Source organism: Bufo gargarizans, chromosome 8 (genome assembly GCF_014858855.1).
Source record: "Bufo gargarizans isolate SCDJY-AF-19 chromosome 8, ASM1485885v1, whole genome shotgun sequence".
Lineage (NCBI taxonomy): Eukaryota > Metazoa > Chordata > Amphibia > Anura > Bufonidae > Bufo > Bufo gargarizans.
Genome location: NC_058087.1, coordinates 174,950,525 through 174,977,940, shown reverse-complemented (window position 1 = coordinate 174,977,940; position 27,416 = coordinate 174,950,525). Strand labels below are relative to the sequence as shown.

The 27,416-nt window shown below is 42.3% G+C and overlaps 1 pseudogene; it reads right to left on the bottom strand.

Moving 5' to 3' along the window:
* The window catches only part of LOC122945193, a 57,777-nt pseudogene that overhangs the window by 29,484 nt on the left and 877 nt on the right, over positions 1 to 27,416 (bottom strand).

Here is a 27,416-nt window from a genome sequence, read left to right as displayed (position 1 = left end):
GATTTCGCCCATTATCGCACACCACCAGGCCGGGCTTGAGGCTCACCGGCAGCAACCACTCGTCGGTCTGTTGTTCTATACCCTGCCACAACTCCTGTGCGGTGTGGGGCCTGTCCCCCAAACATATGAGTTTCAGAATGGCCTGCTGACGTTTACCCCTGGCTGTGCTGAAGTTGGTGGTGAAGGTGTGTGGCTGACTGGATGAGCAGGTGGAAGAAGAGGAGGAGGAAGCCGAGTAGGAGGAGGAGGCAACAGGAGGCAAAGAATGTTGCCCTGCGATCCTTGGCGGCGGAAGGACGTGCGCCAAACAGCTCTCCGCCTGGGGCCCAGCCGCCACTACATTTACCCAGTGTGCAGTTAGGGAGATATAGCGTCCCTGGCCATGCTTACTGGTCCACGTATCTGTGGTTAGGTGGACCTTGCCACAGATGGCGTTGCGCAGTGCACACTTGATTTTATCGGATACTTGGTTGTGCAGGGAAGGCACGGCTCTCTTGGAGAAGTAGTGGCGGCTGGGAACAACATACTGTGGGACAGCAAGCGACATGAGCTGTTTGAAGCTGTCTGTGTCCACCAGCCTGAATGACAGCATTTCATAGGCCAGTAGTTTAGAAATGCTGGCATTCAGGGCCAGGGATCAAGGGTGGCTAGGTGGGAATTTACGCTTTCTCTCAAATGTTTGTGAGATGGAGAGCTGAATGCTGCCGTGTGACATGGTTGAGATGCTTGGTGACAGAGGTGGTGGTGTTGGTGGTACATCCCCTGTTTGCTGGGCGGCAGGTGCCAACGTTCCTCCAAAGGTGGAGGAAGAGGCCGAGGCAGCAGCAGCAAAAGAGGCCGAGGCGGCAGCAGCAGAAGAGGTAGCAGGGGGAGCCTGAGTGACTTCCTTGTTTTTAAGGTGTTTACTCCACTGCAGTTCATGCTTTGCATGCAGGTGCCTGGTCATGCAGGTTGTGCTAAGGTTCAGAACGTTAATGCCTCGCTTCAGGCTCTGATGGCACAGCGTGCAAACCACTCGGGTCTTGTCGTCAGCACACTGTTTGAAGAAGTGCCAGGCCAGGGAACTCCTTGAAGCTGCCTTTGGGGTGCTCGGTCCCAGATGGCGGCGGTCAGTAGCAGGCGGAGTCTCTTGGCGGCGGGTGTTCTGCTTTTGCCCACTGCTCCCTCTTTTGCTACGCTGTTGGCTCGGTCTCACCACTGCCTCTTCCTCCGAACTGTGAAAGTCAGTGGCATGACCTTCATTCCATGTGGGGTCTAGGACCTCATCGTCCCCTGCATCGTCTTCCACCCAGTCTTCCTCCCTGACCTCCTGTTCAGCAGAAAGAAGCAGCAGTTGGCACCTGTGTCTCGTCATCATCAGAGACGTGCTGAGGTGGTATTCTCATGTCCTCATCATCAGGAAACATAAGTGGTTGTGCGTCAGTGCATTCTATGTCTTCCACCGCTGGGGAAGGGCTAGGTGGATGCCCTTGGGAAACCCTGCCAGCAGAGTCTTCAAACAGCATAAGAGACTGCTGCATAACTTGAGGCTCAGACAGTTTCCCTGATATGCATGGGGGTGATGTGACAGACTGATGGGCTTGGTTTTCAGGCGCCATCTGTGCGCTTTCTGCAGAAGACTGAGTGGAAGATAATGTGAACGTGCTGGATCCACTGTCGGCCACCCAATTGACTAATGCCTGTACCTGCTCAGGCCTTACCATCCTTAGAACGGCATTGGGCCCCACCAAATATCGCTGTAAATTCTGGCGGCTACTGGGACCTGAGGTAGTTCGGACACTAGGACGTGTGGATGTGGCAGAACGGCCACGTCCTCTCCCAGCACCAGAGGGTCCACTAACATCACCACGACCATGTCCGCGTCCCTTACTAGATGTTTTCCTCATTGTTACAAAAAAAATATTTGGCCCAATATATTGAATTCAAATTCAGGCCTTTTTTTACAGACATCTAACAGTATCTGGCTATCTATTTAGGTACCATATTACATTAATACAGGCACAGCAGTAACAACAGATTTAGCTGAATATAAATTGTAGGCCTAGTATTTAGGCGCTGGATGACAGGTATACGTTTACGGACAGAATTAGACTTGGAAATGCACGGTAGCGTGTGAAGTTATTGAGAATGACCCTATCCGCACCTTCAATCTAATATACCCTTTTATGGATCGATTTAAAGTAGGCCTGATACAGCAGAAACCACTGATTTAGGGAATTGCTAAGTTGGGAATTGTATTTCAACCCAGAACAAAAACTGTGCTTTGGCGGACACTAAATGAATTGACCAGCCTCAGCAATAAACACAGATTTAGCTGAATATAAATTTTAGGCCTATTATTTAGGCGCTGGGTGACAGGTATACGTTTACGGACAGAATTAGACTTGAAAATGCACGGTAGCGTGTGAAGTTATTGAGAATGACCCTATCCGCACCTTCAATCTAATATACCCTTTTATGGATAGATTTAAAGTAGGCCTGATACAGCAGAAACCACTGATTTAGGGAATTGCTAAGTTGGGAATTGTATTTCAACCCAGAACAAAAATATATCCTTTGCCAGACAGCAGACAGTATTACAATTGGCTAGCCACAGCTGAAACACCAGATTTAGGGTACTGCTATTTTGGCAATTGTATTTCACCCCTTAATAAAATAGCAAGCACAGCCAAGCCCCTGATGTAGGATATAGCAAAAAAAATAACCACACTATTGATGGTTAAATGGACTTGGTGGCAGCTTGTGCTGGCGCACCACAAGACACAAAATGGCCGCCGATCACCCCAGAAAAAAGTAACTGAAAAACGCTCTGGGCAGCCTAAAAACAGTGAGCAATTAAATAGCAGCAGTTCAATGATCCACAGCTGTAGATCGATCTCTGAATGAAGTCTTTTGGAGGAGTTAATCACTGCCTAATCTCGCCCTAACAGCAGCTGCATCCTCTCCCTACACTGATCAGAGCAGAGTGACGTGCGGCGCTACGTGACTCCAGCTTAAATAGAGGCTGGGTCACATGCTGCACTGGCCAATCACAGCCATGCCAATAGTAGGCATGGCTGTGATGGCCTCTTGGGGCAAGTAGTATGACGCTTGTTGATTGGCTGCTTTGCAGCCTTTCAAAAAGCGCCAAGAAAGCGACGAACACCGAACCCGGACTTTTACAAAAATGTTCGGGTCCGTGTCACGGACACCCCAAAATTCGGTACGAACCCGAACTATACAGTTCGGGTTCGCTCATCCCTAGATGTGAGGAATGTGTATGTGTTTAGAGGGAAAGAGGTAAGTGTGAAAGACAGTGTAAGGGTGGTATTAAGGAAATTGTATATGTGCTACTTGCGGGATGCTAAAAAAAAGGGGGCTGTAAATGCAGAAGGAATATAGAAGGTGAAAAATTGGACAGACCTGGTGGATTGGTCGTAGGATAAGATTGTTAATTGATTATGTAAAGTTAAAATACAAACTACAAATTGGCGTGGTATTAAAAAGCAGGAAGTGCTCAACCCCATATGCAGTGGTACATCTATACCGGGGGGGCAGATCCTGCACTTGTGGTCCGCTGCTAATGGCAATCCCCAGCAAAAATGCATACAATGGAGGATGCCTGCAGCGTACCACAAATACCACAATGGACAGCCTACACAAGATAGCAAATATGTGGATGTGATAAACAGTATATATAATATAACAAGAACAAAGACAGGTGCACTCTGTGGTTTTACTAAACCCTCAAACTGGTGTTAAAATAGGACATGTTGGCTAATCTCTCAATTTTAACACCAGTTTGAGGGCTTAGTAAAACCGCAGAGTGCACCTGTCTTTGTTCTTGTTATATTATATATTATATATTATGTAAAGTTAGCAACTTGATAAGAAAATATGCAATAAAGTCAGACGATTATGGGATGGAACGTTTATGAGTGATAGATCATAAATATTCCCATCTTAGGGGGGGAAGCTGGTTTTGAATGTCTCATAGTGCAGAAGGCTGCCATTGTAAGGTGTGCTGACTGTAGCAGTCTCATGGATAGATTATTGGCTTGCTCATACCCGTCTATTGTATGTCATAGATAATGGGAGTCCAAGATGCATCCAGACGTCCTTCCCATGCTGTTTTCAAACCATTTTGGTGGCATTTCCATCAATTTCTAACCTTTTCTGTGTACCAGACACCCTCTCTTCTTCAGAGCAGGGGGTGCCTGGTTTAATGCTTGGGTCTCCCATTGATTGTGTTCAATTGTGCTCGAGCATACACAGTATTCGGCCGAACACTGTGATGTGCTGAGCATAGTGATGCTCGAGCCGAACTGCTCGCTCAACACTAGTGCTCGTTTGGAGAGGTTTCACCTCTGTTCATTCATAGTCTAAGACTATATTCACATCTGCGTTGTGTTGTCTGGTTTTGAGATCCGGCACAGGCTTTCAAAAGCGCCGCACAACGCTTCAGTTTTGTCCCCATTCATGTCAATGGGGACAAAACTGAACGAACCGGAACGGAGTGCACCAGAATGCATTCCGTTCCGGTTTGTTACTTTCCCATGCCGGACACAAAACTGCTGCAAGCTGTGTTTTTGTGTGCAGCATGGGAAACTGAAGAAGCCGGATGTAACACCAAAAACTGTCTAAGTCAATGGTGCCGCATCAGTATTTTTCGGACAAAAAAAAGCAAACGAATTTGGCAACCGTTGACTTACAATGGTTTTAGTGCCAGTTTCTTATAATACAATGAATAAGTTCTGAACAGATACATCTGGTTGTATTATTATAAGGCTACTTTCACACTAGCGTTTTGGCTTTCCGTTTCTGAGATCTGTTCCGGGCTCTCACAAGCACTCCAAAGCACTCCAAAATGGATCAGTTTTCCCCTAATACATTCTGAATGGAGAAGAAATGCATCAGTTTGACTTCGTTTAGTCACCATTCTGCTCTGGAGGTGGACACCAAAACGCTGCCTGCAGCGTTTTGCTGTCCGCCTGACGAAGCAGAGCCAAACAGATCCCTCCTGGCATACAATGTAAGTCAATGGGGATGGATCCATTTTTTCTGACACAGTCTGGCACGATAGAAAATGGACCCGTCTCCCATTGAATTTCAATGGAGTTCAAAACGGATGCATGTGGTTGTATTCATGTAACGGAAGCGTTTTTGCAGATCCATGACGGATCCGCAAAAAAAGATAGTGTGAAAGTAGCCTTAAGGAAGCGTTTTGGTGTGGTTTTGAGATCCCATGCCGGATCTCAAAACCGGACAGCAAAAACGCAGATGTGACAGTAGCCTTGGATAACTTTTGGGAATACAAATATACAAAGCTGGAGCAGATTCATCAACTGAAGGTCATAATGACCAAAGGTAGCTTTGCTGACTTGAATGAGTTAATTACATATGCATTCAGTTTTTTATCTTTATGTTTTTTTCCTATATAAATTCACACCAATTCAAAACCACAAAAAGGCAAGTAAATGAGAAGAGGATTATTAGAGTAACTGGAGGCTTCACATTGTAATATTCAATGATCAACAGCTACTATCTAGCAACAGTTACGGTACTTTGAATCTCCGAGTACTTCATCATCAACAAAATTCCCCAGCGGATCGTTGTAGATGTAGTTTCAGTACCAGCGGCGAAAAGATCCAGGACTGTATAAATCAGATTCTCCTCATCAAAATATGTCTCCGTTTTTGTTGATTCCTGAAAACACATCACATGAATATTCTACATGTTACTCACTATCCATAGCCGGTTCCATTTCCAAAACTGTATAGTAAATTCTTTGCATCAAACTAATAAAAACCTATCTCCTCTGCTTTTATGGGATCATTACCTCTTTTGTGTTTTTTTTTACAGGAAACTGTAAGGTTTTAAGTGTAATTTTCTCATGATTCTCCAAGCGCAAAGGACTAAGGCTATACAGCATGGGCCAATATTTGTGAAGTGATGGTAATGTCGATCTATTAGTTTTAGATTGTGCTGACATGCACTACTATGGGAATCAAACATAACTCACCTGTTCCTGTTTCATAAGATATGCATCGATGTATCCGGTGATGTCATTGGCACTGAACTCTACTCTTCGTTTCTTTACAACGTTTAGAATAAAATCTTTTAGATTTCGTATGTTCTGCATTATTTTGTTGTGCAGGCCCAAAAGTGATCCAATGAAGGGATAATAATTAAAAAGCTGTTGGAATAAATAGATTAAATTCATTTATTTCTTTAATTAGTTTTAACAAAGTTTCTTTGACCTACAAGGCACTACGAGGTGTAAGGTCAGAAGGGCCCACCAGAGCTCCACAGGAGCCTCTGGTGGGCCTGTCTCTGAAACCATAGTGGGCCCCCAAGTTCCAGGACAAAATTTCCATTTGGAGCTGCCTTTGGAACTAATCACTTACAGCTAGGGTTTATTTCTTTAATTAAAAACCTTTTAGACTTTATTGATTATATAGAGGTTGGGCCCTAAGAATAATTTCCTCTGGTGGGACCAAGGAACCCCAGCCGGCCGAAACTGACAAGGTGATACCTAATATTCTTCATATATAGGTAAGAAAGAAAAGAAAACAGTGGCTCCACCAACTTAGGAAACAATGGTTCAGTGCACAATCTCACGCACAACCGCCGTAAGTAAAATGAGGATAAATAATAAATATGTTAGGGAGGCACTCAAATATCTGGCAAATGCATAGATAGACAAGATGTAAAAGGTAAAATTATATATTTATTATCTAAACTGACATGATTGTAGATCCTAAACACTATAACATCCCCATAGTCATAAGTTGATGAACAAAAAAATCTGAAAGATATTTAAAAAAATATATATATATATAAATAAATATATTAAAAAAGTGATACGTGATTTAACTAGGCCGCAGTCCAAACATCCAGCAATCAGTATAATTTTATACATATATAAATCTCCACACACAGTTCTTTATAATGGAGTCTTGCTGATATGCTGCATAGTCTATAAATATATTACAGTTTTACTCAAATGGTGGACTGTTCGGTTGATATTTACACAATTGCAGTAGAATAGGCGCAATATGCTCGTAATATGGCTGTTACCTTACTGATAGCGAACAATATAGCTGTGAGGTATTACATTACCCCTCCTGTAGATGGTTGCGCTGGGACAGCTGGATATCAGTCACGTTGTGTGGGTAAGTATGACCCCTTATTTGTAGTTCCTCGTATAACTAGGAGGGTTTTCAAACAGAGATTGGTGTCTCAAGATTATAATTAATTTCCCCATTGCACTGTATCTTTGTTTGTGACACGCTGACAACCCGAGTGGCGACCCACGTGGTCAGAGGATATTGCGTTCAACAGCTATGGAGGAGTTGGTTGCATTGATATCGGAGCGCTGCCGGTTGAAGGCTCTCGACACTTTCACAGAGGTATATTGTACCTAAGGGATGTAATAGACGTCAATTCACTGCAGTTTGCTTCTGACCATATGTGTTTCGATACTACATGTTCCTTCCTCAGTGGCCTGCAGTGAATAGGTCGCAAGTCTCCCTTTTAGCTGATAGCCCATCATTAGGGGGAGGTACCTTTCAGAATTCAAGACGTGGATAAAGCCTGAACTGGATGTTATTTTGTGCGTCTGTACTTGAGAAGACATTAAGTTGTAATTCACACAACAAATAAGTATGGAGATACAAATAGAAACTTAGTTATATATTGTTACTGTTATGTATCTATTCTTGTAATATATCATGAGGAAAATTATAAAAATTTATCGTTGTAGAATAATGGGAAAAAATTAAATTAAAATTAAAGTAAAATATATACCCTTTGTATATGATTGCACATTATTAGTTTATCCAAGGTATACAAACCAAATTTTCCATTGTTCCAAAAAACGCACTATTATTGGTGGTGCATTTTTACAGCATTTTTTTATGGGACCAGTTTTTTTTATGTTTTTTTAGGAAATGTATTGAGAAAATATTAATTCTTATACATCTATGCAAAATTCAAAAAGAACAATAACAGTAATAAATCAATAATATACCTACAGTGTACCAGACCCTGAAAATAGAGGTTATATAGTCTCAGATGGTATTCAATTGTTTTTAATTTTTTTAATAATTTTTTTAGTTTTTGGGTGTTTATTTTACTGCTTATATTTGTGCGTTAACTTCATGTTCTTTTGTCTTCTTCACTATATAGATGGGACAGTTGTCAGAATTGGTGTGGGGCTGGGAGCCTACCCGGGAGAGGAGATCGAGGTGCTGGTATACAGCCGGACCTTGATGTCCCTTCCCAGATTGGCACCCAGCCCATATCTACAAGAATCCAAATAACTCAATTTCTGCATTGAAACCTGTCGGAATTAAAGTGTCAAAATTCGAAGATCCTTTTTGATTCAGCTCTGGACATGCGTGCTATATGGTTTCCACCTCTCCAGGATCTTCTAATTTTTTCAAAGGCCACAAAGGTAAGTGTGGAGGGGTCACTATTATGATGCTCTCTAAAATGTTTAGATACGGAATGTAATTGAAAGCATTTTTTTTATATTTGTTATGTGCTCAGCTACCCTCTTCTTAAATGGTCTTTTTTGTTCTACCTACATATTGTTTGGAACATGGGCACTGTAACAGGTAGATGACGTCTGTTAAATCGCAAGAGAGGCCTTCTTTAATTTCTAAATAAAATTACTTTTGTGTTGATCCTACTTCTGTTATCAAAGTAGTGACATTGCAGTTATTGCACCTGCCACACCGATGGAAGCCTTTTGATATCAGCCAGTTTCATGTATTCCCAATTTGTTTAGTTTTAATTGTTGGTGCCACCTTGAGACCTATATTGGGAGCTCTGGTGTATGTTATCTGCGGGGTGCTAGTAAGCTGGGCCCAATAATCTTGTCCCATAAAAGATGATGCCAGTATTTACGTATTATTTTTTCAACTGATCTATATTCAGAATTAAATGGTTATATAATCCGGAAAGTGTCATCTTGTACTTTACTCAAGGAAATTTCTAACGATTGATTGGGATAGTTTTTTGCTACAAATTGTTCTTTAAGTATTATAGCCTCTCGGTCAAATTGTTCCCGGTTAGTGCAGTTATGCTTAATCCTCCTGAATTGGCTTGTAGGGATATTTAGAAGCCATCTTGGAAGAAGGCAGTTGGTGTAAAGATGTAGCTATTTTTCATTACTGGCTTCCGATTATGTTGATCTATATTAATGTTCAGATCAATGTTTTACTTGTCTTAATGACAAAAGCTAAGTTACTGTCATTCATGTTTATATCCTGTAGGAAGGTCGTTTAAAATTAAAGAAGGCCTCACTTGTGATTCCACAGACGTCATCTACCTGTTACAGTGCCCATGTTCCAAACGATATGTAGGTAGAACAAAAAGACCATTTAAGAAGAGGGTAGCTGAGCACATAGCAAATATAAAAAAATGGCTTTCAATTACATTCTGTATCTAAACATTTTAGAGACCATCACAATAGTGACCCCTCCACACTTACCTTTGTAGCCTTTAATAAAATTTGAAGATCCTGGAGGGGCGGAAACCACATAGCACGCATGTCCAGAACCGAATCATAAAGGATCTTCGAATTTGACACTTTGTTTCCGACAGGTCTCAATGCAGAAATTGAGTTATTTGGATTCTTGTAGATATGGGCTGGGTGCCAATCTGGGACGGGACATCGACGTCCGGCTGTATACCAGCACCTCGATCTCCTCTCCCGGGTAGGCTTCCAGCCCCACACCAATTGTGACAACTGTCCCATCTATATATTGAAAAAGACATAAGAACATGAGGTTAACGCACAAATTTAAGCAGTGAAATAAACATACAAAAAACTAAATTTTTTAAAATTTGTTAAAAAATTCTAAACGATTGAATACCATACTGTAGGTATATTATTGATTTATTACTGTAATCATTCTTTTTGCATTTTGTGTAGATGTATAAGAATTAATATTTTATTAATACATAAAAAAAAAAACACATAAAAACATAAAAAAAATACTTAACCACACAACGTGACTGATATCCAGCGCAACCATATACAGGAGGGGTGATGTAATACCTCACAGCTATATTGTTCGCTATCTATAAGTAAGGTAACAGCCATATTGCTACATTGACTACCAGATTGGTTATATTTTATATTGCAATAATCGCTAAAAGGAGAACACTTGTGAGCATATTACGCCTATTCTACTGCAATTGTGCAGATATCAACAGTCCACCATTTGAGTAAAACTGTAACATATTTATAGACTATGCAGCATATCAGCAAGACTCCATTATAAAGAACTGTGTGTGGAGAAATATATATGTATAAGATTATACTGATTACTGGATGTTTGGACTGCGGCCTGGTTAAATCACGTATCACTTTTTTTTATATATAATTATATATATTTTTTATATTTTTCAGATTTTTTTTGTTGATTAACTAATGACTATGGGGATTTTATAGTGTTTAGGATCTACAATCATATCTAAATATATAATTTTACCTTTTACATCTTGTCCATCCATGCATTTGCCAGATATTTGAGTGCCTCCCTAACATATTTATTACTTATCCTCATTCTTCATATATGGTAAAGTGAATTGTAATGTCCCAGAGTGGCATTACCACTTCTGCACCTCACTACTATCTCTAATATCAGAGAGTGGAGCTTTCCTTTCATTCTAACACCCCCCTCTGTGGTGTAGTGGGCTTGTCCCACTGCCTGCAGGAAGGGTGGGGACCAGTGAGTGTTAGTCCAGCTTACCCCCTGCTAGGGAAAGTTGATTTTTTTTAACCCCCTGTTAGGGGAAGGAAGCAGGTGCACATCCCTGTTGAATGTGCCTTGCCCAGGCCAGCTGGAGCACCTTCAGTTCAGATGGACATGGAGGCAGAAGATTGGGTCCTCAGGAGCCAGGAGAGAGAGAATCCCTTAATAAAAGTAAATAAGTTATCAACTTCATCACAAAGTCTGGACTCAAGTTATTTCTTCAAATCCCTCAATTATTCACCCTATTTTTCTGCTTTGGCAGGGCACCGCCTGGGGTCCAGCATATCCAGGTAGGAACACTGTGACACATGCACAAGCACATTTAGGCTACCCTACACCACTCTGACATTCCTACACCTGGGTGCCATCCACAGTATCTCTAAGAGGGGCACTGTGACCTTGTTTCTTCACTGCAACTGGCGTCATGAAAAACATGTACTTTAAGGGACCCCAAGCTGTGCACCCGTCGACTGCAGAACATTATTACATTCATAAAACACCTAGACCAGTGATGGCTAACCTCCGCCACTCCAGCTGAGGTGAAACTACAACTTTTAGCATGCTCCATTCATTTCTATGGAGTTCTGAGAACAGCCAAGTGTGCATCTTGGGAGTTGTAGTTTTACTACAGCTGGTGTGCCGGAGGTTAGCCATCACAGACCTAGACCAACGCTAAAACACTGAATACGTAACATCAGTAAGTTTTCTTACCACCACTTTGCGTGTACCTAACAGTTTGACATTTTCATCTAACAATCTGATTAATTTTCCAAATGTTGGGTCATCATACTCAAACCTGTCCCCAAAGATAATCGAGCAGATTACATTGGATACTGCACTGTTTACTAACAGGTGTGGATTGAATGGTTTGTCTAGAATAAGAAAAATATACAAATCATATAAAAAGATTGAAAAAGATTATATTCTATGAAATGTCATTACTGTTAATTTATGACAGAAGGGTTCTTCTCCAACCTCCATAGCTAATCTGTAGCAAATCTCCAAAGTGCTACATGCAGATCTTGTTACGGATTTGCAGCAGACTTCAACTTTATAATGTATCCACAATGAACAGTATAAACAAGCTGAAGATGTGAAAATCCTAACAGCAAACCCTCAATGGAAAAATCTGCTACATGTGAATGCTTTGTAGCACTGTATTGTACATCTGTTGCAGATTCTCAATTTAAGGTCAATAGTTACTGTACATACAGTCAGATCCATAAATATTCGGACATCGACACAATTCTAACATTTTTGGCTCTATGCACCACCAAAATGGATTTGACATGAAACAAACAAGATTTGCTTTAACTGCAGACTGTCAGCTTTAATTTGAGGGTATTTCCATGCAAATCAGGTGAATGGGGCAATTGGCTTCTCAGCTGCTCCATGGCCAGGTGTGTGTTATTCCCTCATTATCCCAATTACAATGAGCAGATAAAAGGTCCAGAGTTCATTTCAAGTGTGCTATTTGCATTTGGAATCTGTTGCTGTCAACTCTCAAGATGAGATCCAAAGAGCTGTCACTATCAGTGAAGCAAGACATCATTAGGCTGAAAAAACACAACAAACCCATCAGAGAGATAGCAAAAACATTAGGCGTGTCCAAAACAACTGTTTGGAACATTCTTAAAAAGAAGGAAGGCACCCATGAGCTCAGCAACACTAAAAGACCTGGAAAAGCACGGAAAACAACTGTGGTGGATGACCGAAGAATTCTTTCCCTGGTGAAGAAAACACCCTTCACAACAGTTGGCCAAATCAAGAACACTCTCCAGGAGGTAGGTGTATGTGTGTCAAAGTCAACAATCAAGAGAAGACTTCACCAGAGTGAATACAGAGGGTTCACCACATGATGGAAACCATTGGTGAGCATCAAAAACAGGAAGGCCAGATTAGAGTTTGCCAAACAACATCTAAAAAAGCCTTCACAGTTCTGGAACAACATCCTATGGACAGATGAGACCAAGATCAACTTGTACCAGAGTGATGGGAAAAGAAGAGTATGGAGAAGGAAAGGAACTGCTAATGATCCTAAGCATACCATCTCATCAGTGAAGCATGATGGTGGTAGTGTCATGGCGTGGGCATGTATGGCTGCCAATGGAACTGGTTTTCTTGTATTTATTGATGATGTGACAAAAGCAGCAGGATGAATTCTGAAGTGTTTCGGGCAATATTATCTGCTCATATTCAGCCAAATACTTCAGAACTCATTGGACGGTGCTGCAGATGGACAATGACCCAAAGCAAACTGCAAAAGCCACCAAAGAGTTTTTTAAGGGAAAGAAGTGGAATGTTATGCAATGGCCAAGTAAATCACCTGACCTGAATCCGATTGAGCATGCATTTCACTTGCTGAAGACAAAACTGAAGGGGAAATGCCCCAAGAACAAGCAGGAACTGAAGACAGTTGCAGTAGAGGCCTGGCAGAGCATCACTAGGGATAAAACCCAGGTTCTGGTGATGTCTATGCGTTACAGACTTCAGGTTGTAATTGACTGCAAAGGATTTGCAACCAAGTATTAAAAAGTGAAAGTTTTATTTATGATCATAATTCTGTCCCATTACTTTTGTTTCCTTAACAAATGGGAGGCACATATGCAAACTGTTGTAATTTCTGCACCGTTCACCTGATTTGGATGTAAATACCCTCAAATTAAAGCTGACAGTCTGCAGTTAAAGAACATCTTGTTCTTTTCATTTCAAATCCATTGTGGTGGTGTATAGGGCCAAAAATGTTAGAATTGTATCAATGTCCCAATATTTATGGACCTGACTGTATGTCCATCAAGTTATACATTTCTTCATCATCTAACTGTAAGATTAATTAGAACACTCAAGGCCAATTATTAGTAGATAAGCGGTTGGTCTTTTTTTAAATGCTGACCTAGTATCTGCCATTACTTCCTCTTGGGGTAGGGAATTCCATAGTCTGACTGCTGGAACTGTAAAGAATCCTTTCCCGTATTGGTGTCCAAATCATCTTTACTCCAGAGTCCACACATAATGAATGATCCCCTGGTCCTTTGAAGAGGTCTTAGATCAAAAAATTATTGTGCCAGTTCTCTGTATTCACCACATGTTTTTATTCATGTAAATGAGATCAACTCTAAGGGTCTATTCCTCACCACTAAGGGTCTATTCCAAGCTGAATAATCAAAATGTTTCTATTTAATAATCTAGTCTCCTACCTTTCAACCCTCCCCAGAATTCCCATATCCTTTTTAGGCCTTATTCACATTTCCGTGTCCGTTTGACGTCCGTGTAAAAATCCATCCGGGTTTCATCCATGAAGATGAACTTGAAGGATCCGTGTTTTGTCCGTGTATCTGTTTTTCGCCATCTGTATTCCATGGACACTGCTTAGCTGAAAATTTATTTCCAGAGCATGTCCTATCAGTGGTCAGTGAAAAACCGGCCAAACACAGATGCCATAATGGACCAAAGTAGTGCATGTCTCCTTGATACTTTCACTTATCCACGATCAGTAAAACAAATACTGATGTGACTCCCATATTACACTATGGTGTATGGACTTTTTGCACTGATTTTGTATAGTGTATCCTTTTGTCTTTCTCTGATAAATGAAAAAATCCTCAATAAATATATATTGAATGAAAAAAAAAAATACTGATGTGTGACCAAACATATTAACTTCAATGGGTACGTGTGCCGTCCGCAGAAAATGCGTACAGCACTCGTCAGTGAAAAACGGAAATGTGAACAATGACTTAAAATGTGTCCAAAATGAAATCCCATATTCAAGATAAGTAACTCACTATTTTCTGTGCAAATAGAACTATAAAACTAAGTTTATGGCTTTGAATTTGGGAAGTATAGACAGAAGGTAAGATTGGAATAGGCATATATTTTACCATTAAGAGATTTAAAGCTTTCTGTAAGGGCAATTACTTCATCTTGAATTTTGGCTTCTACGGATTTCTTCCCCATTCCAAAGTCTCGAAGTGTTGCTAATGTGAACCTCCTCATAGATTTCCATAGTTCTCCATTGGAAAATATTACACCTGAAATATATTTATATGTGAACAAGTAACTATAAAATGTATATGAGATAACCAATCACACTGGGCAGAACATAGCCTTGTGGGAATATAGCTAGAAAAATGAAATCAAACATGAATTTCTAAACTATTTTTTTTTTTTATTCTTGTTTAAATGGGAGAGTGAAGTGGATTTGAAATGACCTACAAACCGGAAATCATATCTAAAATAAAGTAGAAGAAAAGTGGAAGGAGAAAAATGAAAGAAGAAAGGAAGCAATGAAAAAAGTGAATGAAGGAATGTGAAGAAAAGCCAAGAAGAGCAAAAGAAAGATAAGCAAATAAAAGAGAGTAAGGAATGAAAAAGAAGAAGAATGCTGATAAAAGTGCAGGAGAATGTAGATGAAAAAGAAGAAAAGAGAAGGAAAAGTAAAGTGGAGTTTAGGGTTGAGCAAACCCGAACTGTAAAGTTTGGGTTCGTACCGAACTTTAGGATTTTTGGACCCCGGACCCGAACCCGAACATTTCCATAAAAATTTGGGTTCGTGTTCGGTGCACAGCAGCCAATCAACAAGCGTCATACTACTTGCCCCAAGAGGCCATCACAGCCATGCCTACTAATGGCATGGCTGTAAATAGCCAGAGCAGCATGTGACCCAGGCTCTATATAAGCTTGAGTCACGTAGCACTGCAGGTCCCTCTGCTGTTAAAAGTGTAGGGAGAGGATGCTGCTGGACTTGTGATTTCAGGGAGAGAATAGGAGAGAATCTAACTCAGCGATCTACAGACAAATAGTTGTGTGGGTGCAGGGCACTATCGTTTTACCCTGCCCTGAGCTCATTGACCCAAAAATACTAACTTTTAGAATTCTGTTAGTTAGGTGGGTGGCGGCGGCCATTTTATGCATGGTCAGTGCACCAGCACTGCATCTGAGCTTTTGGGACATTGCAAATCACCATTTTTTGGGGGCAAACTATAACGTCTGGATTAGTCAGTGTGCAATTTAAGGTAGAAATACACCCATCAACCCCTTGTGAGATACCACCTCTACATACAAGGGTTTGAATTAGCCATTTGAAATACAGCCATTTGAAATACAGCCATTTTGTGCAAAGATATATTTACTGCAGGCCTACAAAGGTTCAGGCCCTCTAAGATACTACCTCTATATACAGGGGTTTGAATTAGGCATTTGAAATACAGCCGTTTGAAATACAGCCATTTTGTGCAAAGATATATTTACTTCAGGCCTACACTGGTTCAGACCGTGTGAGATACCGCCCTACATACAGGGGTTTGAATCATGCATTTGAAATACAGCCATTTTGTGCAAAGATATATTTACTTCAGGCCTACACTGGTTCAGACCGTGTGAGATACCCCCCTACATACAGGGGTTTGAATTAGGCATTTGAAATACAGTCATTTTGTGCAAAGATATATTTACTTCAGGCCTACACTGGTTCAGACCGTGTGAGATACTCCCTCTACATACAAGGGTTTGAATCAGGCATTTGAAATACAGCTATTTGAAATACAGCCATTTTGTGCAAAGATATATTTACTTCAAGCCTACAGTGGTTCAGACAGTGTGAGATACTCCCTCTACATACAGGGGTTTTATTCAAGGATTTGATATACAGCCATTTTGTGCAAAGATATATTTACTTCAGGCCTACATTGGTTCAGACCATGTGAGATACCCCCCTACATACAGGGGTTTGAATTAGGCATTTAAAATACAGGCATTTGAAATACAGCCATTTTGTGCAAAGATATATTTACTTCAGGCCTACAGAGGTTCAGGCCCTCTGAGATACTACCTCTACATACAGGGGTTTAAATCAGGCATTTAAAATACAGGCATTTGAAATACAGCCATTTTGTGCAAAGATATATTTACTTCAGGTCTACAGAGGTTCAGGCCCTCTGAGATACTACCTCTACATACAGGGGTTTGAATTAGGCATTTGAAATACAGCCATTTTGTGCAAAGATATATTTACTTCAGGCCTACACTGGTTCAGACCGTGTGAGATACCCCCCTACATACAGGGGTTTGAATTAGGCATTTGAAATACAGCCATTTTGTGCAAAGATATATTTACTTCAGGCCTACACTGGTTAAGACAGTGTGAGATACCCCCCTACATACAGAGGTTTGAATTAGGCATTTGAAATACAGCCATTTGAAATACAGCCATTTTGTGCAAAGATATATTTACTTCAGGCCTACACTGGTTCAGACCGTTTGAGATACCCCCCTACATACAGGAGTTTGAATTAGGCATTTGAAATACAGCCATTTGAAATATAGCCATTTTGTGCAAAGATATATTTACTTCAGGCCTACACTGGTTCAGACCGTTTGAGATACCCCCCTACATACATGAGTTTGAATTAGGCATTTGAAATACAGCCATTTGAAATACAGCCATTTTGTGCAAAGATATATTTACTTCAGGCCTACACTGGTTCAGACCGTGTGCGATACCCCTCTACATACAGCGGTTTGAATCAGGCATTTAAAATACAGCCATTTTGTGCAAATATATATTTGCTTCAGGCCTACAGTGGTTTAGACCGTGTGAGATACTTCCTCTACATACAGGGGTTTGAATCAGGCATTTGAAATACAGCCATTTAAAATACAGCCATTTTGTGCAAATATATATTTGCTTCAGGCCTACAGTGGTTTAGACCGTGTGAGATACTTCCTCTACATACAAGGGTTTGAATCAGGCATTTGAAATACAGCTATTTGAAATACAGCCATTTTGTGCAAAGATATATTTACTTCAAGCCTACAGTGGTTCAGACAGTGTGAGATACTCCCTCTACATACAGGGGTTTTATTCAAGGATTTGATATACAGCCATTTTGTGCAAAGATATATTTACTTCAGGCCTACATTGGTTCAGACCATGTGAGATACCCCCCTACATACAGGGGTTTGAATTAGGCATTTAAAATACAGGCATTTGAAATACAGCCATTTTGTGCAAAGATATATTTACTTCAGGCCTACAGAGGTTCAGGCCCTCTGAGATACTACCTCTACATACAGGGGTTTGAATTAGGCATTTAAAATACAGGCATTTGAAATACAGCCATTTTGTGCAAAGATATATTTACTTCAGGTCTACAGAGGTTCAGGCCCTCTGAGATACTACCTCTACATACAGGGGTTTGAATTAGGCATTTGAAATACAGCCATTTTGTGCAAAGATATATTTACTTCAGGCCTACACTGGTTCAGACCGTGTGAGATACCCCCCTACATACAGGGGTTTGAATTAGGCATTTGAAATACAGCCATTTTGTGCAAAGATATATTTACTTCAGGCCTACACTGGTTAAGACAGTGTGAGATACCCCCCTACATACAGAGGTTTGAATTAGGCATTTGAAATACAGCCATTTGAAATACAGCCATTTTGTGCAAAGATATATTTACTTCAGGCCTACACTGGTTCAGACCGTTTGAGATACCCCCCTACATACAGGAGTTTGAATTAGGCATTTGAAATACAGCCATTTGAAATATAGCCATTTTGTGCAAAGATATATTTACTTCAGGCCTACACTGGTTCAGACCGTTTGAGATACCCCCCTACATACATGAGTTTGAATTAGGCATTTGAAATACAGCCATTTGAAATACAGCCATTTTGTGCAAAGATATATTTACTTCAGGCCTACACTGGTTCAGACCGTGTGCGATACCCCTCTACATACAGCGGTTTGAATCAGGCATTTAAAATACAGCCATTTTGTGCAAATATATATTTGCTTCAGGCCTACAGTGGTTTAGACCGTGTGAGATACTTCCTCTACATACAGGGGTTTGAATCAGGCATTTGAAATACAGCCATTTAAAATACAGCCATTTTGTGCAAAGATATATTTAAAGAGGACCTTTCACTAGTGTACAAACTAAGCCTGGCTATGAGCTGTGCGCTGCGATTGGCCAGCGCTGCAGCAAGGGACACGCCTCATACAAAAAATCAGTCCAGTACAACAGACGGAGCTGCAGACACCGGAGCCTATACCGGGCGAACGGAGCGGCGCCCAGACATACTAGTAAGTGCAGGGGGACCCCTGGGCGCCACTCTGCCCACTGATATAGTTAGTTTTTAGTTTGTACACTAGTGAAAGGTCCTCTTTAAATCAAGCCTACAGTGGTTCAGACCGTGTGATATACTCCCTCTACATACAGGAGTTTTATTCAGGGATTTGAAATACAGCCATTTAAATTACAGCCATTTTGTGCAAAGATATATTTACTTTAGGCCTACACTGGTTCAGACCGTGTGAGATACCCCCCTACATACAGTGGTTTGAATTAGGCATTTGAAATACAGCCATTTGAAATGCAACCATTTTGTTCAAGTATATATTTACTTCAGGCTTACACTGGTTCAGACCGTGTAAGATACCCCCCTACATACAGGGGTTTGAACTAGGCATTTGAAATACAGCCATTTTGTGCAAAGATTTATTTACTTTAGGCCTACACTGGTTCAGACCGTGTGAGATACCGCCCTATATACAGGGGTTTGAATTAGGCATTTGAAATACAGCCATTTTGTGCAAAGATATATTTACTTCAGGCCTACACTGGTTCAGACCGTGTGAGATACCCCCCTACATACAGGGGTTTGAATCAGGCATTTGAAATACAGCCATTTGAAATACAGCCATTTTTTGCAAAGATATATTTACTTTAGGCCTACAGAGGTTCAGGCCCTCTGAGATACTACCTCTACATACAGGGGTTTGAATTAGGCATTCGAAATACAGCCATTTTGTGCAAAGATATATTTACTTCAGGCCTACACGGGTTCAGACCGTGTGAGATACACCCTTACATACAGGGGTTTGAATCAGGCATTTGAAATACAGCCATTTGAAATACAGCCATTTTGGGGAAATAAATATTTAGTTCAGGCCTACAGAGGTTCAGGCCCTCTGAGATACTACCTCTACATACAGGGGTTTGAATTAGGCATTTGAAATACAGCCATTTGAAATACAGCCTTTTTGTGCAAAGATATATTTACTTCAGGCCTAGAGAGGTTCAGGCCCTCTGAGATACTACCTCTACATACAGGGGTTTTTAATTAGGCATTTAAAATACAGCCATTTGAAATACAGACTTTTTTGTGCAAAGATATATTTACTTCAGGCCTACAGAGGTTCAGGACCTCTGAGATACTACCTCTACATACAGGGGTTTGAATTAGGCATTTGAAATACAGCCATTTTGTGCTAAAAAATATTTTATTGAGGCCTACACTGGTTCAGGTACACCCTTTACATACTGTCGTTTTATTCTACTATTAATTAAACACCCATTTAGGGCAAGATCCTAAATTAAAAAATATGAGGAGAGCGTCAAATAAGGGGCATGGCCCAGGTCGTGGTGCTGCTGGTGGAGCTCCTGTTGCAGGGGGAGGACGTGGTCGATCTGTGCCAGCTACACGCACAAGTGAAACCCCTTATCCAGGTGCGAGTAGGCGACAAAACCTGCAGCGGTATTTGGTCAGGCCTAATGCTGCTCTACGAATGGTGAGGCCTGAACAAGTACAGGCGATAGTAGATTGTGTTGCTGACAGTGGATCCAGTTCCTTCACATTGTCTCCCACGGAGTCTCCTGCTGAAAGACCACAGTTGGCACCTGCAGCCGATGTCCATCAGTCTTTCACCTCACCCCCTTGCAAATCAGCCAAGCAGTCTGAGCCCCAAGTCATGCAGCAGTCTCTTCTGCTTTTTGATGACTCTGTTAGCAGGGTTTGCCAGGGCCTTCCACCTAGCCTTGCCCCAGAAGTGGAAGAGATTGAGTGCACCAATGCCCAACCACTTATTTTTCAAGATGAGTACATGGGAGGACCATCGCAGCACGTCTCGGATAATGACGAAACACATGTGCCAACTGCTGGGGCTTTCGAAAGTGTGCAGACGGACAAGGATGTCAGGGGTGAAGACTGGGTGGAAGATGATGTGGAGGACGATGAGGTCCTCGACCCCACATGGAATCAAGGTCATGCGAGTGACCGATGTAGTTCGGAGGAAGAGGCGGTGGTCGCACAGAGCCACCAGCACAGCATAAGAGGGAGCAGGGTGCAAAAGCGAAGCGGATGTCCACTAGACAGTACGCCTCCTACTGCCCACCGCAGCAAGGGACCGAGCCCACCAAAGCCAGCTTCAAGGAGTTCCCTGGCATGGCAGTTCTTCAGACAATGTGCTGACGACAAGCACGAGTGGTTTGCACGCTGTGCAATCAGAGCCTGAAGCGAGGCATAAACGTTCTCAACCTGAGCACAACCTGCATGACCAGGCATTTAAGTGCAAAGCACGAGCTGCAGTGGAGTAGACACCTCAAAAACCAAGAAAGGTCTCTGGCTCCTCCTGCTTCCTCTTCTGCTGCAGTCGCGGCCTCTTCATCCACCTCTGGAGTGAAAGTGCCACTTGGCACCCCACGAACAGAGTATCTGCCAGCAACACCAACACCTGGGTCACCAAGCATCTCCACAATGTCCCACGGAAGCGTTCAGCTCTCCATATCCCAAATGCTGGAGAGGAAGAGGAAGTACCCCCCTACCCACCCACGATCCCTAGCCCTGAATGCCAGCATTTCTAAATTACTTGCCTTTGAAATGCTGTCATTCCGTCTGGTGGTAGACGGATAGTTTTAAAGGCCTTATGGCGGTGGCTGTCCCACAGTACGTCGTGCCCAGCCGCCACTACTTTTCAAGGCGAGCCATCCCTTCCCTTCACAACCAAGTAGGGGACAAAATCAGGTGTGCACTGCGCAACGCCATCTGTGGCAAGGTGCACCTGACTATGGATACGTGGACCAGTAAGCACGGTCAGGGCCGTTATATCTCCATAACAGCACACTGGGTAAATGCAGTGGCGGCTGGGCCTGAGGCGGATAGCAGTTTGGCGCATGTCCTTCCACCACCGAGGATTGCAGGGCGCTTCAGTTTGCCTCCTGTTGCTTCCTCCTCCTACTCTGCTTCCTCATCCTCTACCAGCTCCTCATCCGGTCAGCGTAACACCTTCACCACCAACTTCAGCACAGCCAGGGGTAAACGACAGCAGGCAGTTTTAAAACTTATCTGTTTGGGGGACAAACCCCACACCGCGCAGGAGCTGTGGACGGGCCTTGAACAACAGACCGATGAGTGGTTTGTGCCAGTCAGCCTCAAGCCTGGCCTGGTGGTGTGCGATAATGGGCGAAATCTCGTAGCAGCTCTGGGACTAGCCGGTTTGACACACATCCCTTGCCTGGCGCATGTGCTGAATTTGGTGGTGCAGAGATTCCTTAAAAATTACCCCGACATGTCAGAGCTGCTGCATAAAGTGCAGGCCATTTGTGCGCGCTTTCGGCGTTCTCACCCTGCTGCTGCTTGCCTGTCTGCGCTGCAGCGTAACTTCGGCCTCATCACCTCATATGCAACGTGCCCACAAGGTGGAACTCCACCTTGCACATGCTGGCCAGACTGTGCGAGCAGCAGCAGGCGATAGTGGAGTTTCAGCTGCAGCACGCATGGGTGAGTCGCTCGGCGGAACAGCACCACTTCACCACCAATGACTGGGCCTCCATGCGAGACCTGTGTTCCTTGTTGCGCTGTTTCGAGTACTCCACCAACATGGTCAGTGCCGATAACGCCGTTCTCAGCATTACTATCCCACTTCTATGTCTCCTTGAAAAAACGCTCCTGGCGATGATGGAAGAGGATGTGGCACAGGAGGAGGAGGAGGAAGAGGGATAATTTCGTAGGGTTTCCGGCCAGTCATTCCCAAGTGGCTCCGAGGGTGGGTTCCTGCACCCACAAACGCCAGGTACACTATTGTCCAGCCAGGGCACAGTTCTGGAGGATGACAAGGTGGAGGATGAGGAGGAGGAGATGGAGGAGGAGGAGCCATGTTCACAACAGGGTGGCACCCAGACCAGCTCATGGCCATCACTGGTGCATGGCTGGGGGGATACAGAGGACACAGACGATAAACCTCCCACAGAGGACAGCTTTTTTGTTGCCTCTGGGCAGCCTGGCACACATGAGCGATTACATGCTGCAGTGTCTCTGCAACGACCGCCGAGTTGCCCACATTCTAACTTGTGCTGATTACTGGGTGGCCCCGCTGCTGGATCCCCGTTACAAGGACAACGTACCATCCTTAATTCCGTCACTGGAGTGTGATCGTAAGATGCGCGAGTACAAGCGCACGCTGGTAGACGCGCTGCTGGTGGCATTCTCACCTGACAGCGGGGGCACAGTGAAAACACAAGGCAAAGGCAGAGGACAAGGAAGAGGTCGCCAACGCAGATGGGGCACCGCCAGCACCTTAGAAGGCAGGGTTAGCATGGCTGAAATCTGGAAAAGCTTTGTCAGCACGCCACAACAACCAGCACCACCAGCTGATATGGAACGTCTTAGCAGGAGGCAGCATTTCACCAACATGGTGGAGCAGTATGTGTGCACACGCCTACACGTACTGAATGACGGGTCTGCCCCCTTCAACTTCTGGGTCTCCAAATTGGGCACATGGCCTGAGCTTGCCCTTTACGCCTTGGAGGTGCTGGCCTGCCCTGCAGCCAGTGTATTATCTGAACGTGTGTTTAGCACGGCAGGGGGCGTCATCACAGACAAGCGCAGCCGCCTGTCCACAGCCAATGTGGACAAGCTCACGTTCATTAAAATGAACCAGGCATGGATCCCTCAGGACTTGTCCGTACCTTGTGCAGAATAGACATGTATACCGGCACTAAGCAGCCATTGTTATACTGCAGCGCAATTGCTCATGTTTGTATTTTGGATATTTCACACTCTTTTGGCATGTACCTTAATTTTACAAAATTAAATTAAAACCAAAAACCTGTGTTGGCAATCTCGTCCTCCTCCACCGCCGCTTCCACCTACTCCGCTACGTCCACCGCCTCCTCAAACTCCTACTCCACATGGAACTCCACCTCATGAATCCATTTTTTTTTTTTGTATGTGTTTTATTTTATATCATTTCACTGCTTTGTCATTTACATTTTATGACGAAATTAACAAATTTTCGGGTGTATAGTACCACTGCTATACCTAGTAGACAGGTTAAACAAAAAAAAAATTGTCATTTACTTTTTCAGGTGAAATTAACCAATTTTTGGGTGTATAGTACCACTGCTATACCTAGTAGACCGGTAAAAAAATAAAAATAAATTGTCAGTTACATTTTATGGCGAAATTAACAAATTTTCGGGTGTATAGTACCACTGCTATACCTAGTAGACAGGTTAAACAAAAAAAAAATTGGCATTTACTTTTTCAGGTTAAATTAACCAATTTGTTGGTGTATAGTACCACTGCTATACCTAGTGGAAAGGTAAAAAAATAAAAATAAAAAATAAATAATTGTCAGTTACATTTTCTGGCGAAATAAACACATTTTTGGGTGTAATATAGCCCTCCTCTACCTAGTTGACAGCTTAATAAATTTCATTCTTGGGTTGACATTATACAATTTTAGATATGAATAAACACCTGCTATGCATAGGTGACAGGGAATAAAATTTAATAAATTATTCAGTAATTAATGCGCACCACATCCTTACATTCAATGCTTAAACTTTGAAAAGTTGTCACACTTTTATGCTTTAATAATTTCTCCCATATTTCAACTCTAATTTTAAATTTGAAAAAATGGATCCTCCGTTGGATGTGGTCTCTCTTTCTCATGCTCCCTGTCTTGCCTGAAACCCTGATTCTCCGCCACCCGTGATCACCATGGTAGGCGCATAAAAGAACATCGAAAGTTGATAGAGCAGATATCAAATTGGATCGTGAACATCACGGGGACGTGCGACATGGTGGGGCAGTAAGTGTGCACACGCCTACACGAACTGACTGACAGGGGTCAGCCCCTGCAACTTCTGGGTCTCCAAATTGGGCACATGGCCTGAGCTTGCCCTTTACCCCTTGGAGGTGCTGGCCTGCCCTGCAGCCAGTGTATTGTCTGAACGTGTGTTTAGCATGACTGGAGGGGGTTATCACAGGTTATATTTCCCAATGTTTTGGGGTGTACCCTAATTTTAAAAATAAAATTTAAAACAAAAACCAGTGTAGGCTACCTCCTCCTCCACCGCCGCTTCCACCTACACCGCCACATCCACCGCCTCCTCAACCTCCTACTCCATATGGACCTGGTCCTCCTAGATCAAGATTATTATTTTATTTTTACGTATTTTATGTTATTTAAAGTCATTTCCCTATCCACATTTGTTTGCAGAGCACTTGCCATGCTCTTAACCACATTTTGACGCCATTTGCAGCCCTCTAGCCCTTTCCATGACATTTTTACAGCCATTTTAGTGCTCAAAAGTTCGGGTCCCCATTGATTTCAACGGGGTTCAGGTTCGGGGTCAAGTTCGGGTCCCGAACTCAAACTTTTTTCCGAAGTTTGGCCGAACCCGTCGATCCCGAACATCCAGGTGTCCACTCAACTATAGTAGAGTTATGATGATGAAGAAGATGGAAGATAATGAAGAAGAAGGAACATAAGAAAGAAAAAGGAAGAAGAAAGAAAATGTTGACCATGATGAAGCAGAGGGAACAAAAACTAAGAGAAGCTGTGCAAGAAAAAAGGAGAATAAAGTAAGTAGAATAATGAAGATGAAGAAGAAGGAGTAGAGGAAGGAAACAAAACAAAGGAAATAAAAAAAGGAAGCGAGGAAGGAACTAAAGAAAAGGAGAAATAATTAAATTGACAGTGATGGAAAAAAAGGACGTAGAAGGAAGAAGTAGAAGGTAGGTAAGAAAATGAAGAAAAGAGAAAGAGGAAAGTAGAATGAATGTGTTCATGATGTCGTAGAGAGAAGAAGGAAAAGGAAGATGATAACAAAGTTAAGAAGAAAAAGGAAATAGAGTGAAGTTAATGGTAATAATGAAGTATATGAAGAAAAAATAGATGAAAGCGAAGAAAAAGGAAGATAAGAAAGAAAAAAAGATAAAAGAACAAAATGGAAGAAAAATGAAGTTGATGAATGAAGAGTGACAATCACCACTGTTGCTTTCTATTTTCATTTTTTATGCAATTCATTTCTAAATATTGGTCAGATGTTTGGAGTGTTCTCCTTGTGGCCAACATTTTCAGTTTAGGTGTGGCTTTATTTGAGACACGTGTACACCATGGCCAATGTCAGTTCACAACTGGCTATATTGTAGAAGGATCACAAAATTTAAAACATTTTACGTAAGATCTGTAGGATGTTCCTGTTCAGGGAGGTCCTTTTCCTATTTACAGTATTTGCACAAAATTGCATACATCAATGTGACATTTTTGTGATTCTTTAATTAGCAGGATCAGCAAAAGTCACTAGTGTATCTAATAGTAGATTGCAATATATCCTACTCTAATAACGAGCTTCTGCAGATGACTTGTAGGATTAATAGAAAGTACAATATAATTACCATGTTTGTTTGAGGCTAAGTCAAATATTGGAGTATTTGCTCTTTCTCCAAAATCTTCAGCTCGGGTGACAAGTGCTTCCTTCACAGCCTTATATCCAGAAAGTACCACTAATTTTCTGGGTCCTACATGCAGAGTATAGATTTCCCCATATTTCTCAGACAGCTGCAAAATATAATAATTTTATTTAAATTAAACATTTCCGTTCGATCACATTGCAACCATTGACCACCCTGGGATGTGGTCTCCCTTTCTCACGCTCCCTCTCTGGCGTGGATCCCTGATTCACCGCTAACCGTGATCAACATGGTAGGCTAGAAAAGAACATCGAAAGTTGATAGAGAAGATATCCAATTGGATTGTGGACGTCACGGGGACGTGCGATCAGGCAGAAGTTATCTAGAGTTAACAAAGCGGCAGCAGGGCCTCTCCTGTCTAACATTTCCAAATCCAAAATACCCCAGTGACATTCCCTATAATTTTTTATTAATCATTTCAATAACAGGGCATCTTAAGAGTCCTGTATTGTTATTTATCGTCACTTCCTCCCCAAGTCGGGAGTGGGTAATTGCCGAGTACCCCCTCCTTTCATTCGATCTTTCCGCTCAATCACATTTAATTTCATACATTGACCTCCCTTGGATGAGGTATCCCTTTCTCACGCTCCCTCTCTGACATGGAACCCTGATTCCCTGCTAACCATGATCAACATGGTAGGCGCAGAAAAGAACATTGAAAGTTGATAGAGCAGATATCCAATTGGATCGTGGACATCACAGGGACGTGCGACATGGTGGAGCAGTATCTGTGCACATGCCTAGACATACTGACTGATGGGTCTGCCCCCTTCAACTTCTGGGTCTCCAAATTTGGCATATGACCTGAGCTTGCCCTTTACGCCTTGGAGGTGCTGGCTTGCCCTGCAGCCAGTGTATTGTCTGATTGTTTGTTTAGCACAGCTAAAGGGGGTTATCACAGGTTATATTTCCCAATGTTTTGGGGTGTACCCTAATTTAAACAAAAAAAATAAAACCAAAAAGCAGTGTAGACTACCTCCTCATCCTCCACCGCCGCTTCCACCTACACCACCACATCCACCGCCTCTTCAATCTCCTTCTCCATATGGACCTCGTTCTCCAAGATCAGGATTATTATTTTTTATTTTTACGTATTTTATGGTATTTTAAGTCATTTCCCT